General features: G+C 34.8%; 1 long non-coding RNA gene across 1 annotated transcript in view; it reads right to left on the reverse strand.

Annotated features, from left to right (window-relative positions):
• LOC116153535 (uncharacterized) overlaps positions 1-17,690 on the reverse strand; it is a 795,234-nt gene that overhangs the window by 293,794 nt on the left and 483,750 nt on the right. The window contains exons 10-11 of the long non-coding RNA XR_010380957.1: positions 16,695-16,848; positions 14,058-14,100 (exon numbers count right to left, since the gene is read on the reverse strand). This is a non-coding gene — a long non-coding RNA (uncharacterized LOC116153535). The remainder of the gene's footprint in view (positions 1-14,057; positions 14,101-16,694; positions 16,849-17,690) is intronic.

Raw genomic sequence — 17,690 nt, forward strand, 5'->3', positions numbered from 1 at the left:
GGCAAATAAAAAGATGCATAAACAGTAGCTATGAATATTATTATTTCTTTGTGCCTTTTTGTTAAATTGGTGCTGGGTAGAGAACAGTGTATGATAATATAGAAAAGGCAAGTGGAATTTATATTTTTGTAAGAACATTTAATATTTTCTCATTAATATTATTCTAAGATCAATGACCTACATGGATCAGTGATATTTCCAGTCTTTTACATTTTTCCTTTTGGTATCTCGTCATGTGAAATCCTGTATTCCTACAAAAAACTGCCCACCCACATTTGGTAAACTCGATCTGACACGGGAGTATTCTTCCTGGTATTTCGTAAGGTGACTAATTTACTGCACTAACCATTCAAGTGAATTTAATGTAAAAAAAAAGTGAAATAAAGTTTGGATACCTGGGTAAGTAAAAAGCTGTGTGGAAATGGGAGGTATTATGAGTCTATAATATATAAGCACAGCACTAAAAAGAGACAGATGCTTTTCCTGAAAACGTCAACAAATATGTGATTAATTCTCACAGGCACACTTGAAAAAATAAAAACAACAGAAGAAGTAAAGGCATTTCACAACCACCCAGTCCCAAATTTACAGATAATATTAACGTGCTGGGAGAATCAGATAAACACCAACATGATGTGACTGCATGATAAATAACTCCTGTGAAGGAGAAAGCATAGATACCAAAAAATTTCAAAAATTAAAATTATCATCACAGAATAACATGAATGCCTAATAAAGATATGAAGAAGCATATAAACTAAATTTTTTTAAAAGAAAGCCAAGTTAAAACAATATGATACAGGGAATAAATCTAACCAAGGAGGTGAAAGAATTATACACAGAAAACTATAAACCATTGATGAAGGAAATTAAAGAAGACTTTAAAAAATGGAAAGATATTCCATGCTCTTGGATTGGAAGAATCAATATTGTTAAAATGGTCACACTGCCCAAGGCAATCTACAGCTTTAATGCAATCCCTATCCAATTACCCAGGACATATTTCACAGAACTAGAAAAAATCATAATAAAATTCATATGGAACCATCAAAGACCTAGAATTGCCAAAGCATTACTGAAGAGAAAGAAAGAGGCTGGAGGAATAACTCTCCCAGACTTCAGACAATACTATAGAGCTACAGTCATCAAGACAGCATGGTATTGGTACCAAAACAGACATATAGACTAATGGAACAGAATAGAGAGCCCAGAAATGAACCCACAAACTTTTGGTCAACTCATCTTCGACAAAGGAGGCAAGAGTAAAGACAGTCTCTTCAGCAAATGGTGTTGGGAAAACTGGACAGCAGCATGTAAAACAATGAAGCTAGAACACTCCCTTACACCATATACAAAAATCAACTCAAAATGGATTAAAGACTTAAACATAAGACAAGATACAATAAACCTCCTAGAGGAAAACATAGGCAAAACATTATCTGACATACATTTCAAAAATTTTCTCCTAGAAGAAATAAAAGCAAGAATAAACAAATGGGACCTAATGAAACTTACAAGCTTCTGCACAGCAAAGGAAACCAGAAGTAAAACAAGAAGAAAACCTACGGAATGGGAGAAAATTTTTGCAAGTGAAACCGACAAAGGCTTTATCTCCAGAATATAAAAGCAGCTTATACGACTCAATAAGAAAAAAATAAACAACCCAATCCAAAAATGGGCAGAAGGCCTAAACAAGCAATTCTCCAAGGAAGACATACAAATGATCAAAAAGCACATGAAAAAATGCTCAGTATCACTAATCATCAGAGAAATGCAAATCAAAACTACAATGAGGTATCACCTCACACCAGTCAGAATGGCTGTCATTCAAAAATCCACAAATGACAAATGCTGGAGAGGCTGTGGAGAAAGGGGAATGCTGGTGGGAATGCAGTTTGGTGCAGCCACTATGGAAAACAGCATGGAGATTCCTCAAAAGACTAGGAATAGACTTACCATATGACCCAGGAATCCCACTCCTGGGCTTGTATCCAGAAGGAAATCTACTTCAGGATGGCACCTGCACCCCAATGTTCAAAGCAGCACTATTTACAATAGCCAAAACATGGAAACAGCCTAAATGTTCATCAACGGGTGACTGGATAAAGAAGAGGTGGTATATTTATACAATAGAATACTACTCAGCCATAAAAACTGACAACATAATGCCATTTGCAGCAACATGGATGCTCCTGGAGAATGTCATTCTAAGTGAAATAAGCCAGAAAGAGAAAGAAAACTACCATATGAGATCGCTCATATGTGGAATCTGAAAAACAAAAACAAAAACAAACAAACAAAAACAAAGCGTAAATACAGGACAGAAATAGACTCACAGACAGAGAATACAGACTTGTGGTTGCCAGGGGGGTGGAGGGTGGGAAGGGATAGACTGGGATTTCAAAATTGTAGAATAGATAAACAAGATTACACTGTATAGCACAGGGAAATATACACAAAATGTTATGATAATTCACAGAGAAAAAAATGTGACAATGAGTGTGTGTATGTCCATGAATGACTGAAAAATTGTGCTGAACACTGGAATTTGACACAACATTGTAAAATGATTATAAATCAATAAAAAGTGTTAAAAAAAAACAATATGATACAATTTCATACTCATATTAGCAAATATTAAAATGCTAGGTAGCATAAATTGTTGGAGAGATCATTGGAATATGGAAATGTTCATGCAGTACAGATGGTAGTTTAGAATGCACAGCTATTCTGGAGAGCAATCTGACAGTATTCAATCAGGTTAAGTATATAAATACTCTTAAGAACCAGCATTCCTGCTTCTGAGCATATATCCTAGAGAAACTGCCCTTAAGTCCAAAAGGGATGACTATAGCAACATTGCTTATCATGGCAGGAGACTGGGGGCAATTTGGAGGGCCATTACTGGGGAATGAACCAAAAACATGATGGATGCAAACCATGGAATACTAGAAGGCTATGAGAAGCAATGGGCCAAATGTAAATGTAATTTAAATAGTTCATAGAAGCATTGATTGTAAAAATTATAAAATTAAAATGAGACTTATAACAGCTTACAAAAGAAAAATGCATACTATAAAATAACATGTTTTGTCAAGAATACGCAGATACAATAAAAAGATACAAAATAGTTATATTAAAATGATTACCTTTTCAGGCTGTTGGTGGAGTAGACAATATGATAAGAAATAGAGATATAAAAGCCTTTATAAATATGCTAAAAGGGCTGTTTTATGTTTCTACAGCTACACACATAACAAATTAACACAAATTTAGCAGTTTAAGACAATGCAAATTAATTATCTCAAATTCCTCTAAGTCCAGACAGGGCTCAAGTGGATTCTCTGCTCCAGGTCTCAGAAGATTGAAATCCAGCTGACAGCTGGAGCCAGGGTCTCATCTGAGGCTTAGAGTCCTCTCCCAAGCTAACGTGATTAGTGGCAGATTTAATTTCCTTACAACTGTATAAGCCATGAACTGTACCTTCAAGATCATCAGAAGAGCAACACAATGATGCTTCACTTTTTTTAAAGGGCTTGTCTGATTAGATCAGACCCACAGAGAACAGTGTCCCATCTGATTAATTCAAAGATCAACTGATTAGCAACTTAATGACAGAGTATTAGCCCATTATATTCACTGGTCCTGTCCATGCTCATGAGAATTTAATTAAACAGGGCATGTACATTCTAATTTTACAGTGTAAAATTTCATAATTTTGCAAATAAATATTTTATCAGCTTTATCAAGCAGCTAAAAATTAGTAAAGATATACAATACTTAAACATCATCATTAATAACTTTGACTTAATGAACATACATAGAACTTAGCATCCAAAAACTGGATTATGAAGAAGAATGTTTAAAAATGTGCAATGAAAATTAAAAACAAAAGGAAAACACTGAAGCTTGCATAGCTTCTATTGATAACAGAAGAAACAGATGATATTAGATACCTATTAACACAACTTTGGTGAAATCTCTCTTAAGTATTATTTAGTTGAATAAGAAAGTAAAAGAAACAGATTATATGGTTTTGAAAAGTACTTTAAGAAACTGTCATTATTATGTGTATGTCTAATAACTATTGAGAGAAATGATTAGAATTAATGATTGAATTTATTTCAATATAAGTGATTTAAAATAAGTTTGATATAAAGTAAACATTGTATTTTTATCTAGTAACAAGAAGAAGGTAGGAAAGAAAAAAAAGAAAAAAGAGTTGAGGGAGAGGTTTTAGAAGCAGTTATGACTGAATTTTGAGCCAGCAGAGCTTACATTGTTTACTAATGCCTTATGTTTACCAATATCTACTTGGTCCCAGTCTTGTACGTATTATTTCTATGTTGCAACGTGATGCTACTATGCACCTCTAATTCCGTATTTCATTAAACCACATAATAACCAGTTCAGGCAGTCCAGGCTTGGAGCATCATAATCAGCTGTTGAGTTGTCTTCCGTGGCCCATGGAGAATAGCTGTCAGTGAGGAGGGGCGTGGCCTTTCTCTAAAAACCTTGGGTATTGTACTGTGATTTCTCGGAAGCACCTAGCAGAGACCTCTCTGACTGCCACAGACCCTCCCAATACCAGGTCCTCGACCCACGCAGCCGGGCAGCTTGTGCCGCAGGTGGTCTTGTTCTAGTCTCACTCTAAGCTATGCAGCAGGTCTAGAAACTGGGCCAGAGCAGCTCACCACAAGTTACTGTTACATGTTGCCTCCCAAATCTCAGGAGACCTACCTACTAACGTGTCTCTGTCTTTACAGTAGGCAGTGTAAAGTGCAACAGGTTTTCTCATCTATAACATGCCCCAAATAACTGAACACTGGAAAGTTCACCCACATCACAGACCCCTGAGCCCTGAGCTTTTTACAAGATAGAAGATCTACCCTCTCAAATTCCTGTTTCTTGGGAAGGAAAGCAATTCACCTGAACAGTAATCTCTTAGGGTTTTATCAAGAGTTCTCACCTCTCACAAATCCTGGAGGCTGATCTGGATGACACAGTTCCCTAGGGGCTGCAATATGCGGATGATTTGCTTCTCCGCTCTGTTTCTCCAGCCTCCTCACAGGAAGACAGCATCCACTTGCTAAAACGTTTAGCCTTAGAGGAATATGAGGTTGCAAAGGAAAGACTGCAGTTTTCCTAAACTCAGGTGTGATATTTATCTAATATCAGAACAAAAACTACACCTAGATCCAGATAGGGTTCATGGTGTCCCCAGATTTCTAAAACCCCAAATGAAGTGCCAACTGTGAGATTTTCTCTGGCTACTAGGTTACTGCTGAAACTGGATTGCAAATTCCTTGCTTATGGCCAAACCCCTGTATGTTTTACTCAACAATAACAACCGCAATCCAATTTCTGAGAAGAACTGAATGACAGCCTTCAAGGCCTTAAAGGAGAGTTTAATGAACCCACCTATCCTTGGGCATCCCAGTTATCAGTTTCCTCTTTCTTTTGTATGTAAAAAGGGAAGGAATGCCCTTGGATTACTCACTCAAAAACACAGGGACCATCATAGACCTATAGGGTATTACAGTCAGCAATTGGACCTTGTATTATAGGGGTACTCGCCTTGTCTTACAGCTGTTAGAGTCACTGCTCTTTTCGTTAAGGCCACTGTGAAAACTGCTGTGGAATCCTCTTTAACCATTTTTGTACCTCATGCAGTAGAAGCCCTCCTGAATTCTCACCACACTCAACATTTCTCAGTCAGCTGCCTCAACTCCTATGAAGTCCTTTTATTAACTGCTCCTCACAAAACTCGTTTATGTTGTAATAACCTTAACCCTGCTGTAACCCTACTGTCATTGGTGACCATCTAATGTCTATAATGGTGCTTGTAAGTGCTTAACTGCATAGTGGTTTAAAGAGTTTTTCTCATGCTCTTGCTGACCAGGGTTAGGCTGGAAGGGAGGGAGGCTTGGGTGGTCCGCCCAACCCCCTCCCCTTGTGGTGCTGGTGCTGTGATGCTCAGTGCTTTACTTTTGCCCCCAGTGCCCTTCTCCTGACTCCAGTGCCCTCGTCTTGACCTCAGTGCCCTCCTCTTGATCACTTGTGGTTTCCTCGTATCCTGTTGTTTACTCTGACTCAGATGGAAAGCTGCCAGAGAGTTTTGAGCAGGGAAAAAATGTGATCAGCTATATGGTTCACAAGGATCACTTTGGATGGCATACAGAGAAGAGACTATAAGAGGAAAGCGAGGAGGATGGAAAACCAATTAGCAAGAAGCTACAGTAATCCAGGCAAGAGAAAATGGTGGCATAGAACTAGGATGGCATCCCTGGAAGTAGTGAGAATTGATTCCAGATAGAATTCTGAATGTAGAATCAAACAATTTCCCAAGGCATTGAATGTGGGTTATGAGAAAAAGAGAAGTAAGAGACTCGAAGGTGTTTCGATTAGGCATCTGGAAGAGTTGGAGAAAATGTGCGAGGTAGAAGTTGGGCAGTGAGGCTGAAAAATGAGGTTTGGGTTGTGGATATATTAAATTTGAGGCAGCTATTTAATGCTCTAAATGGAGAAATTGAGTAGGGAATTAGATATAGGAGTTTAGTATTCAGAGAAAATTCCTTGGCTGGCAATTAAAATATGGAAATCTTCAAGGTCATAATAATTTTTAAAAAGCTGAGTCTGGATGAGATCACCTGGAAAGTGACTATAGACAGAGGAGATCGGAGTACTGACGACCAAAACCTGGAGCATTTCAGTGTTGGAAGAGAAGAAAATGCCAGCAAAGATTTTTAAAAAGCAGCACTGAGTTAAGAAGAAATCAAGCAAAAGTAAATGCCCTGAAGCCAAGTGATCAAGTGTGTGAAGAAAAAGAAACTTACCTCTGATGGGGAGTAATGAGATCACAGGATGATAGGGAGTAGCTTTAATGATATTGGTGATGTTTGATTTCATAATCTGGATGGTTTACAGTAGTAATCACTTTATTATTTATTTTAGTTTATAGTATTACTTTGTTATGTAATAAATGTCTCACAATAAATAATGAAAATAATTGTTAAAAATGTGTTGCCAAGGGAAAACATCATGGCACAGGGGAAAAGGGAAACAATTCGTCTGACAGGTTTCTTTAGGAAAAAATCCACCATGGAAGGCAATTACACTGTGAAATGAAGGAAGAAGAGATATTCATTAACAGTTCAACTTGTCCCCAGCTCTGTAAGCTATGTAACAGATATGCTACCAAAAAAGGTATTATTTAAACTTAACACAAGACAAATGACTAATTTTCAAACAGTGTACATTTGGCAAAAAAGTTAAATATTCTGTTAGAAAAGCATGATATGTTAGCCATATATAAATAACTAAACTTTCCAAAAGTTTTTTTATGAAACATCCTAAAAAATGTTTACAACTAAAGCTGCAATGCTAATAGAAGAACAACAATCAAAATGAAGCCCTTTGGGTTTATTCATTTATCTTATAAATACACTAGAGGAAAAAACATAATTTCCTCTAAGAAATATAAAACTCATTTTGAAAACTTTTCCCCCTTAAGAAGTAATAATTCATTAGGAACACAACATTTCCAAAGTTTTGTTTCCTTTGTTTAGCATTAAAAACTCCATAAAAAAAAAAATCTTGTGCTTTGAAATCTGCTTCTCCAATGAGAAAATAAAGTAGATGCCAAGATAGAATTTCTGTGCCTGAGTTCATATTCAAAAATGATAAGAAGTGGTTCTTTTTCCTGACCCATAATTGGAGAAGGGTCATGGCAAGGAGTGCATGCAGAAGGGAGGACCAAACATAGACACCACAAGACAAGGAGATCAACAATAAGATTTACTCCCTTTATTAATAAAGATAAACAGCAAAATACCAGCCAGCAGCCAAATCTCCCTGTCTCTGTCTCTTTTTTTGTCTTCCTTTCGATCTCTCTGTCTCTTTCTCTTACACACACACACACACTTCTTTCAGCTGTAGCTTCTTGTATTTTTCTTGAAGAATATGATGTAACTGTCTTCCCAGTGATTACATAATTGACCTCCAACAATGTTGGAGATTATTTTCTCTAGTCCTGTTTGAATGTATGTCAAGGGAATCATTTCAGAAGAAGCAGAGAGGTTTCCTGCAGTTCTTGAACAATGTATTGCTAGCCTCCAGCCACATGCAGGAGGTAGAATTAGACTTCCTCTTTGGGATAATTTTCTACATTAAAACTGCCTGGGTGGAGGAGAGGCCTTCACTAATCCCTAGAGATACTATCTTAAGCCTGGTTGGTATATACCTAAATCTGTAAGAGCAACTGATTTGATCCATTCAAAATCCCTGTTGATTTAGTTATTTAAAATGTCAAACTGGTAATTCAACATTATTCTGGCGCTTTCCCCCCAAAATGTATTAGGGGCTTTTCTCTGTGTAATTGTTTTGGAGTCACATACACATAGACTATGAATGGTGATGACATAATTTGACATAATATAATTTTTTTAATGAAGCAGCCCCTTTTGCCCATTGACATACATGCTTACTATTGGAAAATATTATCTAAGTTTCTCTTATCTTCTATTTGAATGGTCCATTTCCCATAGAAATTTCAAATTACATATTATGGGATAAAACTATTCTTGTCATAAAAAGTGAATATTCTTTACTTATGCTTCTATTATGGCAAGATTAATTATTCATATCTCCTTTTAACAGCTTATTCAGTATCATGCAGTCATCATTTTCCAACTAAAATATCTTCTAAATTGATTACTTTCCTTAGCACTCACATTTGTTCAGAGAAATAAAACATTACTATTATCATTTTCATCCAAAGTCTTGCATTACATTACTAACTGCTATAGACAGCTGTGAAGAAGTACCCACATCTACCCAAAAGATTACAGCCTCAAAAGTTTCGTACAATTGCTGCTGAATATAAGCAAAGCTTAGATTCATCTAAATAATAATAAATGTGCAACTTCTTTTATCATCTGAAGACAAAGTATTAATACCCAGTAAGAAATACTGATAAATGTATTAATTCAGTCCTTATTTACAATTCTATAGTGAGCATTTATCATGTAATTTTCTTCTGAAGTATTAATATCTGTTAGTGAATTTCAATGAACTTGAATTTCTATAAATATGCTAGGAGAGATATAATTAAATATATAATAATCATTTGTTTAATGTCTGCCTACCAGACAATAAGAAAAATGTTTGCCTTTATGACTCCTGAGCACTCAATGAATAATGCTAAATGACTGAATAAATAAATGATTGATTGAACTATTATATATTATAATGTCTGGCTTAAGTAAAAATTTTTACTCACGGATAAAATAGCATTCTATAGCAAAAGCTTACTCTTCAGAACAAGATGATACACAACTTTAAGGCATGTATTTGTTCTAATGACTGTTTCTGCCTCAGTCAAGTGATCCAGATTATGTTTACATAATTTTCAAGATTATCATCAAAATTTTAAAAAGATCATTTTGGGGGAAACTTGAATAGCCCCAAAAATTAACTCCAAAGAGTCAGCCAACTCCAGCATGAAAGATACAAGAAGAGAGAGTTCAAACCTATACTCCCTATAGTACAAGCCAGTAAGGGAGATACTTGAAAGAAATCACTGACCCCAAATCACACTGAGTAGTAATCAACTATTCACCCATTTTTAATATCAGCCCAGCTCTACAAACTATAAGTGCATGCTAGTGTACAAGATTTGTAAATACCCACACACAGTAAATATATGTATATTTTTAACAGAAATGGCTCTGGGTATTCAATCTAGTCTTCCTTCCTTCAACTTTCCTACATGTATGTGAAAAAGACACTCCTTTCTTTACTGTGAAGACCATTCTTATACTCTCTTAGTAGACATACCTCCTAATAATGGTGTGATCTGGACAGCCTAGCAAAAGAGTAAATTAGGAAAAGCACAGGGAGGAAGAGGAGAGGGAAGGAAATAGGCATATTGAGCTCCTACCATATACAATGTATTGTAATAGTTACTTTTATTTATGTAAGTCTGAAAGGAAAGCAGGGAAAGCAACAATTTTCATTCTAGCTCACTATATAAGTAAACTGCTAGGAGCTTTTTCTACTCCACTCCTTTATACTTTGCCTTAGTCTGAAAATAGTTTCATAGGTAGCAGCACAAAGCACGAAATCACAGTGCTGATAAACACAAGCCCACAGGAAGGCAAAGCCAGGGTCCACGCAACAAGAATCAGGATGTGACCATGGAATGTTAATGACAATCCCAGGGTGATTTCTGAGAGCGAATTTAGCTTACAGACAACAGAAATTAGAAAATGCTACCTAAGTTAGGGCAGATTCTAAAGATAGGTGCCAAAGACACTGTATAGATAACAAAAAAGTATTTGTAAAGGTGAATCACATGCCAAAGAAAGACACTGCAATTTTTAATTTTAAACAATGAATCCAGCTGTGTTTAGCTGGACTGAATGTATATACCAATAAAATTAAAATATCTTCATGGTATCTTTTAATAAAACTGTACTCATAAAAAAATTCTGGTACACTTTAATAGACAATTGATACAGAAAACTGTCTCCTAAAAATATAGTTATAGAAATACTAAAAAGATTTTTAAATGAGATGAAAATACGCAAAAATAAAGAAATAATACAATAAATTTTTAATAAGCTGAAGGACTTCAATTTTTTGATGGAAAGACATTGCCTAGTACCAAGCATAATTAATGAAAAGGGAGCACACTAAAAATATCGCTTTTTTTCTCTTTTTCTAATTTCAAAAATTAAGAAAAATCCTAAATTTGAGTTTCAAAAAAGCATTTCGATTAAAAAATCAAGCCATCCAAGCTATTATCCTCATTTGAAAGTAAATGAATGAAACTCTCATACACACAAGTACTCATGGTAGTATAGAAAACATACTCTTCACATATACTTTCTGAAAGAAATCAAAGATATATCTAACTAAACTAAACTAAATATATGATAAAATAAATAGTGTTGTAGCATTGAATAATGACACCATATTTAGAGTTACTTTTCAAATTTGAGATTACAACTAGGTATCTAGCAAAATAAGCAATCATATGCACAAGATGATAGGTGGCCAAGGCTTTAGCATATGAATGCCTTAGATTCTAGGTATTAAATTCTGTAAGAAGACAGACCAGATTGGGCCTTCTGAATCTTTCATCAGAGAGGACATCTAGCCTCCTGGTCCAGGAAAGAAGTATCACCTCTTTCTCCTCCCCTTCCCAATGAGCTGGGGTGTTAAAAATCTAAGACTGAAATATCTCTAGTATTATACCCAACTGAGAGAAAATTCAGTATGAAATACAAATATTAATTGGCTCAATGAAAGGTCAACTGTGTGATTCCTTGTTTTAGGGTAAAGCAAAAAGCTTTTCAAGGCACTGGAAGGAACAGGATATTCACCAAGAAGTGAAGCCGCTTGAGAAAATTTATCTACATACACAAAGTAAGGATTTCCCGTTGGTGATTTATTTCCAAATGGAAATAAGAGATTTTGGTAAAGAAAGATAACCTAACAAAATATCTTCTTAAATACAAGATCTTGCCCTGACTCTGAATTATTTTATAACTGGGCTTAAATCAAAACTACTGAAAAAAGATAATTTTACAATATGATTTGGGGAGGTAGTTTATCTCCTAATACAATACTCTTCTAGTTTTCAGGAGGAAAAATCAAAGTTTAATGTACTTATCTAATAATTAAACACAGTGTTTCACAAGATGCTTTCCCATAGCATGTTAATAAGTATTCATCAGAAACAGGTGTTTCTTTGGGATTTTACATAGCTATAAATAAGCTAATACAAAGCACACAGTCTTCAAGGCATTTGCAATTCCTTAGTGGAAGCTCTTCACAGAAGAGAAGGACATGTAGCATTTCCAAAATCTATTTGACAAAGAATATTTCCTTGGAAAGATATTAAAATTCCTCAAGTAGTATTCCAGGAAACCCATGTTTCGAAATCCTGTCATAAAAACCTTCAGTATTACACCATCTAAAGCAACAGTTTCTACCATCATTTCAACATAGCAATAAATTACAGCCCTAATCAAAAAGTATTGAAAGTTGTGTCTGTTAGTCCAGTGATGTGCCCAAGTGTCCGAGAAATGGCCTAGCTCAAAAATATTGGTTGAACAATTAACCAAAGAGAATACACAGTAGTAACTCTAATCCCAACCATTTTAGTACTTAAATGAAGATTCATCTTCTATTGAATACTAAATTCATAGGGAACGTAGGCTCTTGGAAATACCATATGTGATTCAGAGCCACGGGCAGGCCCTCCCAAAATATTCCTCAAAAGAACATTGACTATTTTGAATTAATTTTAAACTTAAGAAACAGCTAATGCAAGACGGACATTTTGACCCTCCTCTCTGTTCCCCTGAAAGCAGGAAATGAATCTCTCATGTGAAAGGTGCACTCTCTGCATCTGGAGGTGGAAGGATACCCTTATCACCAGAGACAGGGAATTGGAGCCAAGAAGTATATATAAACAAATCTTGTTACTTCTTTAATTTACTACCCTAAGCCCATACTTTGTTTAGATTCTGTACCAATTAAGCATCCAAACCTAAGGTTCTTTGTCCTGTCAACTCCTTACAAATTTATTGTCTTTGTCTCAAAGTATAAAAGCTGCCTGCTTTGGCCACTTCTTAGGTCCCATTTCTATGAGACCCCCTTGTGCACAAATTAAAAGTTATTTCTTTTTCTCTTGTTAATCTGCCTTATGTCAATTTTGTCAGTAGTTCAGCCACAGGAACTCAAGATGAGTAGAGGGAGAAATTTTCCCTCTCCAACATCAGCAACAATATATAATTTTTTAAAGCTGATATCTTACAAGGACACATTGGCTTCAAGGTCTCTGCATTTGCATTTCCCAGTTCATGGAAAGCTTTTCCACCAGACAGCTGCTTGGCCAACTCTCATACTTTCCTTAGATCTTAGAAGTCACTTTGTTGGAGACCTTCCCTGACACACTTACGCAAAAGTGTGTCACCCTCCCTACTCTTGATCCGTCTTATATGCTTCACTCTCTTTTGTGCTCTTAACACCACCTGACACATCACTTGCTTCCTGTCACTTCTTTACAAGAACACAAATTTCAGACAGTAAAGACAGTATTTTGTTCAGTCCCCTAATAGTAGGGCCTAGAGTATTGTCAGGTACGCAGAAGACATTTAATAAATATTCATCAAATGATAGGTGAATAAATGAATATATTAAATGTCTGGCAGAGATGCAACTTAGATACAGTTCTTTTTAAGCCCTACATCAATTATGTGTTCAGAAGTGAAAGGGGGAGAAGTTTTAAGAGTGTAACTTCATTAGTTTTATCATTAGTATTCAAAGGATACACAACCAGAAAAATGGGCAAAAAATGTGAAGGAGAATCCAGTGTAGAAGAAATAAAAAATAACACATAAATATGTAAAGACTATCAAATTCAAAAGTAATCAAAGAAATCTATATTCAAATGCCAAAAAAAAGGCCTTTACTTTTTATTCCAGAAAAAAAATTTTTTTTGCTAAAATGCAATTTGGGCAAGCCTGCGCTGAAAGGGGCCCTCATGTGCAACTGACGTCCATGTACACTTGTATAAAATGTATCTAGACAAAGAATTTTAGACAAAAATTTCTCCTAGCTTTTGACACAAAAAGGTGTAGCTTTTGGCTTGGTATTGCCACAAATGGAATTTTACTAGAAAAATATAAAGATGTACCTAAAGATTTATGCCAAGAATTCCCATTATGTCAATATAGTTATAAAACATGTAGTAAAGATACACAATTAGTATTTAGTAACTATATCATAAAATATAGTAGTAAATATATTAGTAAAATAGAACATAATAGTAAATAGTAATACATAATAGCAAATAGCAATAGTGAAACATATAGACCAAAACTAAATGTGCACTAACCAGATGTATTAGTCTGCTCGGGCTGCCATAACACAAATCACAGGTTGGGTGACTTAAACAACAGAAATTTATTTCTCACAGTCATGGAGGCCGGAAGACCAAGATCAAGGTATTGTTAGGGTTGGTTTTCAGTGAAACCTCTCCTTACCTTGCATGATGTCTTCTCTTTCTGTCCTCACATGGTCTTTCCTCTGTGGAGAGAGAGAGAGAGTGATCTCTGATGTCTCTTCCTCATCTTACAAGAACACCAAACCTAAAGAATTAGGACTCACCCTAATAACCTCATTTAACCCTAAATACCTCCTCAAAGGCCCTATTTCAAAATGCAGTCACACTGGAGACTAGGGCTTCACAATGTGAATTGGTGGAGGAGGGCAGGGATACAATTCAGTCCCTAAGAGAATAACTAAATAAATCACTATGTGATCTCAGTATGGATTATTAAGCAGCTTATATAAACAAGGGCTTACATTTTCTATGCATAGATACACGATTTTTAAAAAAATTAGTTTAAAAAACATAATAATCTCGTTTAAAGTAGCTCATAATACTTTTAAAAACCTAATGTGTAACACATATTTGAAAAAGCTCTATTAAATTGCTTCCTAATCAGTTGGAAAGGACTTCACTTTTATCTCATGTTGTCCTTAACATGTGTGCAAATAAGCTGCAAAAGAGCAAAGTACCATTTAAGTTCATTCATCTGCCTAAAATATATGAACAAAACTATTTTCAGCATTCAAAATAAAGCATGGAAAAGATCTGTGCTGGCATGCTGTCAAACAATAGGACCGAAAGAAATTTACACAGCTAAGCCTTTCAATACATTCCTGCATTGGTCTGATATAAAACCAAGAGCTATAAGCTTAACATATCAATATATTCAAATAATATTTACATCAGAGAATTGGCACTGTAATAAATCATACTATCCCTCATGGCTTTTTGTCAAAGCATTTGCTTCACATGCAACATTGAGATCAGAAAAGGGAAATGTGACCACATCCCCTTCACTTAGAAAATACATGACATTAGTAAACATCTCCCTAGGATTAACAGACAGCAACCCAGATAATACAAGGAAGGTAATTCATCTGTCCCTAAAGGTTTCCGATTTCTTTTGTTTAATTTACTATCTTTGCAGCTTAAGGGTCCCTGTCTCAGATCAGGTAAGTCTGAATGAATTGTAAACTTGGAACCCTCCATTTGTTAAATCAGGGTTCTGGCAAAAGTACCACATGAGATACTTTGGTCCTTACAGTCAGCACCCAGACTTACTGTGCCAGGGACAGGCAGTCCCCAAGCCTTAGAGAGAAAGGGATGTGGAGATTATGTAGTCTAGAGTAAGACTGATGGCCATAAAGCAGTCTGTCTACAGTGAAAAGAGGAGAAAAAAAAGTTTCCTCTAGTGTTTGGATGAAATAAAGAAATATTCATCTGAAGAGGCAAGGCTAAAATTTTTAAATAAGAACACAAACCTGTCTAAGTAATAATATGAAATATATGACAGATATTGGCCTTCATTAACAAAGTTAAATTCATAAAAGATTCTTTGTAAAACCTAATTACTTAAATGTTAAAGTCACAAAGCAGCAGATAGCTAACATTTTGAATACTTTTATTACTATTACTGGCATTAGTTCAAATCATGGAATTGGCAGAAATGTTTAAATAAAACCAAACATGTGCTTTTTTATTATGTTGTGCACAAGTTGTTATAAACATACGTTCACACACAGACACACAAAAAGCAAGTTATCTTTATCTTTTCCTGCTTAACTGAGATTTTTCTGAAATTAGGGAAATAATGTTTTAATGATGGGAGATATTTGTGCCTCAGTGAGGCCAGTGCTAAATAATATCACATTTTTATTGCAGTGAATAGTATATCATTTGTAAAGAAAGATTACTTATTTATGTATTTATTCATTATTACATACAATATATTACATACAAATATATTATTGAGTGCCTACACTAGGTTAGGCAATAGAGATTAAATCATGAAACAGGCATACATGATCACTATCCTCAAAGAGTTAAGTCTTAAATTCATGGGACTGAGTGAAAATTAACTATCTTACAATACATTCAGAAATTCAAAATAGTCTCAAATAAGACCTCAACAGAGTATTTATGAAACATTAAAATCAAATTGTACAGTGCATATAAAAAAAAATTTAGCAAAGATAGTCAAGAAAATATTGCCCCATCAGCTATTAAAACAAAAATAGTAAATGAAATAGTATGAATTGGCACAGGATTTGACAAAGACATTAAAGTAGCAGAGTAAAGATTTCATTAAAAAAGTCATATATAGAGAGCTTTAGTCTAAATAAACATGGCATTGACACCAGCAGGGAGAGTACAGCTCATTTAATAAATGACTTGGGTAAGATCGTTCTCCAGGACATTAGTCTGCCATCTTCTCAGTTTGCTGTCTTTCCAAATAAAGTTTCTATTCCTTACTCCAACACCTTGTCTCTCAATTAATTGGCCTGTCATGTGGCAAGCAAAACGAGTTTGGACTTGCTAACATGATCACAGTATTTTTGATAGCTTCCTTGTTACTTAATATGTCAAAATGTTCCAGATTTATTTGTTACATTACTTACCCTAAAATCAACTATCTATCCAGGAAGCCCTGGCCCCTTTTAATGAGAAGTAATATTTCAAGTTTACGGTCTGTGTACAAGGCCTCCTCATTGCTACTGGTTTGGTCATTGTTTCCTTTTCAGTGGACAGAATAGGATACAGATAAAATAGATACTGATAAATAAAATACCTCATGAGCTAATATTTCCAATTCAAATGCAGGACTTCAGGGTTCTTGCCTAAATTCATCTGTATTTCTTCATCTCCTTTCTTCCATACTGAGGATCATGATTCTCAAGAACACAGATGATGAAACTAGGATATCTCATAATTTTTGTTTCATTCTGTAAAAAAAATACAAATGTTTCAGAAATAATATTAATAGTACAGCCACTGATTATGAATAATTGTAGTTATACTTTTTGCATATGCCATCCCCACTCTTCCATTTTTATCTTATATTCATATTGTTGAATCATATATTTACTATATATTATATATTATAATGCTCTTCTCTTTATATTCTCATTTAAGCTTAGTTTTACTAAGAATCATATATGGTTATCTCCAGTCTTATATCAATGTCTCAATTCATTCTGATACTCTGAAATTCATTTTGTAGTAAATTTCTTAGAAATAATTATGAAAATAATGCTCTGTATCTTGAATAGTGACAACAATGTATATGTTTCCTTTTTATTCGAAGAGTAGTTTATCTGGCTAAAAATTCTTTTCTCACATATTCTTTCTCTAAATATCCTAAATATACTACTATATTTTCTTTGGCATAAAAAGTTGCTATCAGAAAGACTGATGCTGATTCCATTTTATTTTTCTTCTAAGTCACATGGACTTTTTCTCAGGAGATACCCAAATAATTTCTTTTCCTTTTCTTACTTATGCCAGTAAATGTACTAGAATATACCTTTGTGTCAGTCATTTTAGGTCAATACTCTCAGATACATGGTGTGCTCCCTTAGTTCTTTTAATACGTATTTTCATTGATTTAATTTCATTAAGAGATTCTTGAGTCATAGTTTTTAGTGTTTGCTATATTCTCTTTGATTTTCTTCTTTAGGGACTCCTATTTTCCATATGTTGCATTAGTTGTTGCTGTATTAATTTCAAATGGTTGTTGTAACAAATTACCATAAAGTTAGTGCCTTAAAACAGCAGTTTTTTCTCT

Source organism: Camelus dromedarius, chromosome 5 (genome assembly GCF_036321535.1).
Source record: "Camelus dromedarius isolate mCamDro1 chromosome 5, mCamDro1.pat, whole genome shotgun sequence".
Lineage (NCBI taxonomy): Eukaryota > Metazoa > Chordata > Mammalia > Artiodactyla > Camelidae > Camelus > Camelus dromedarius.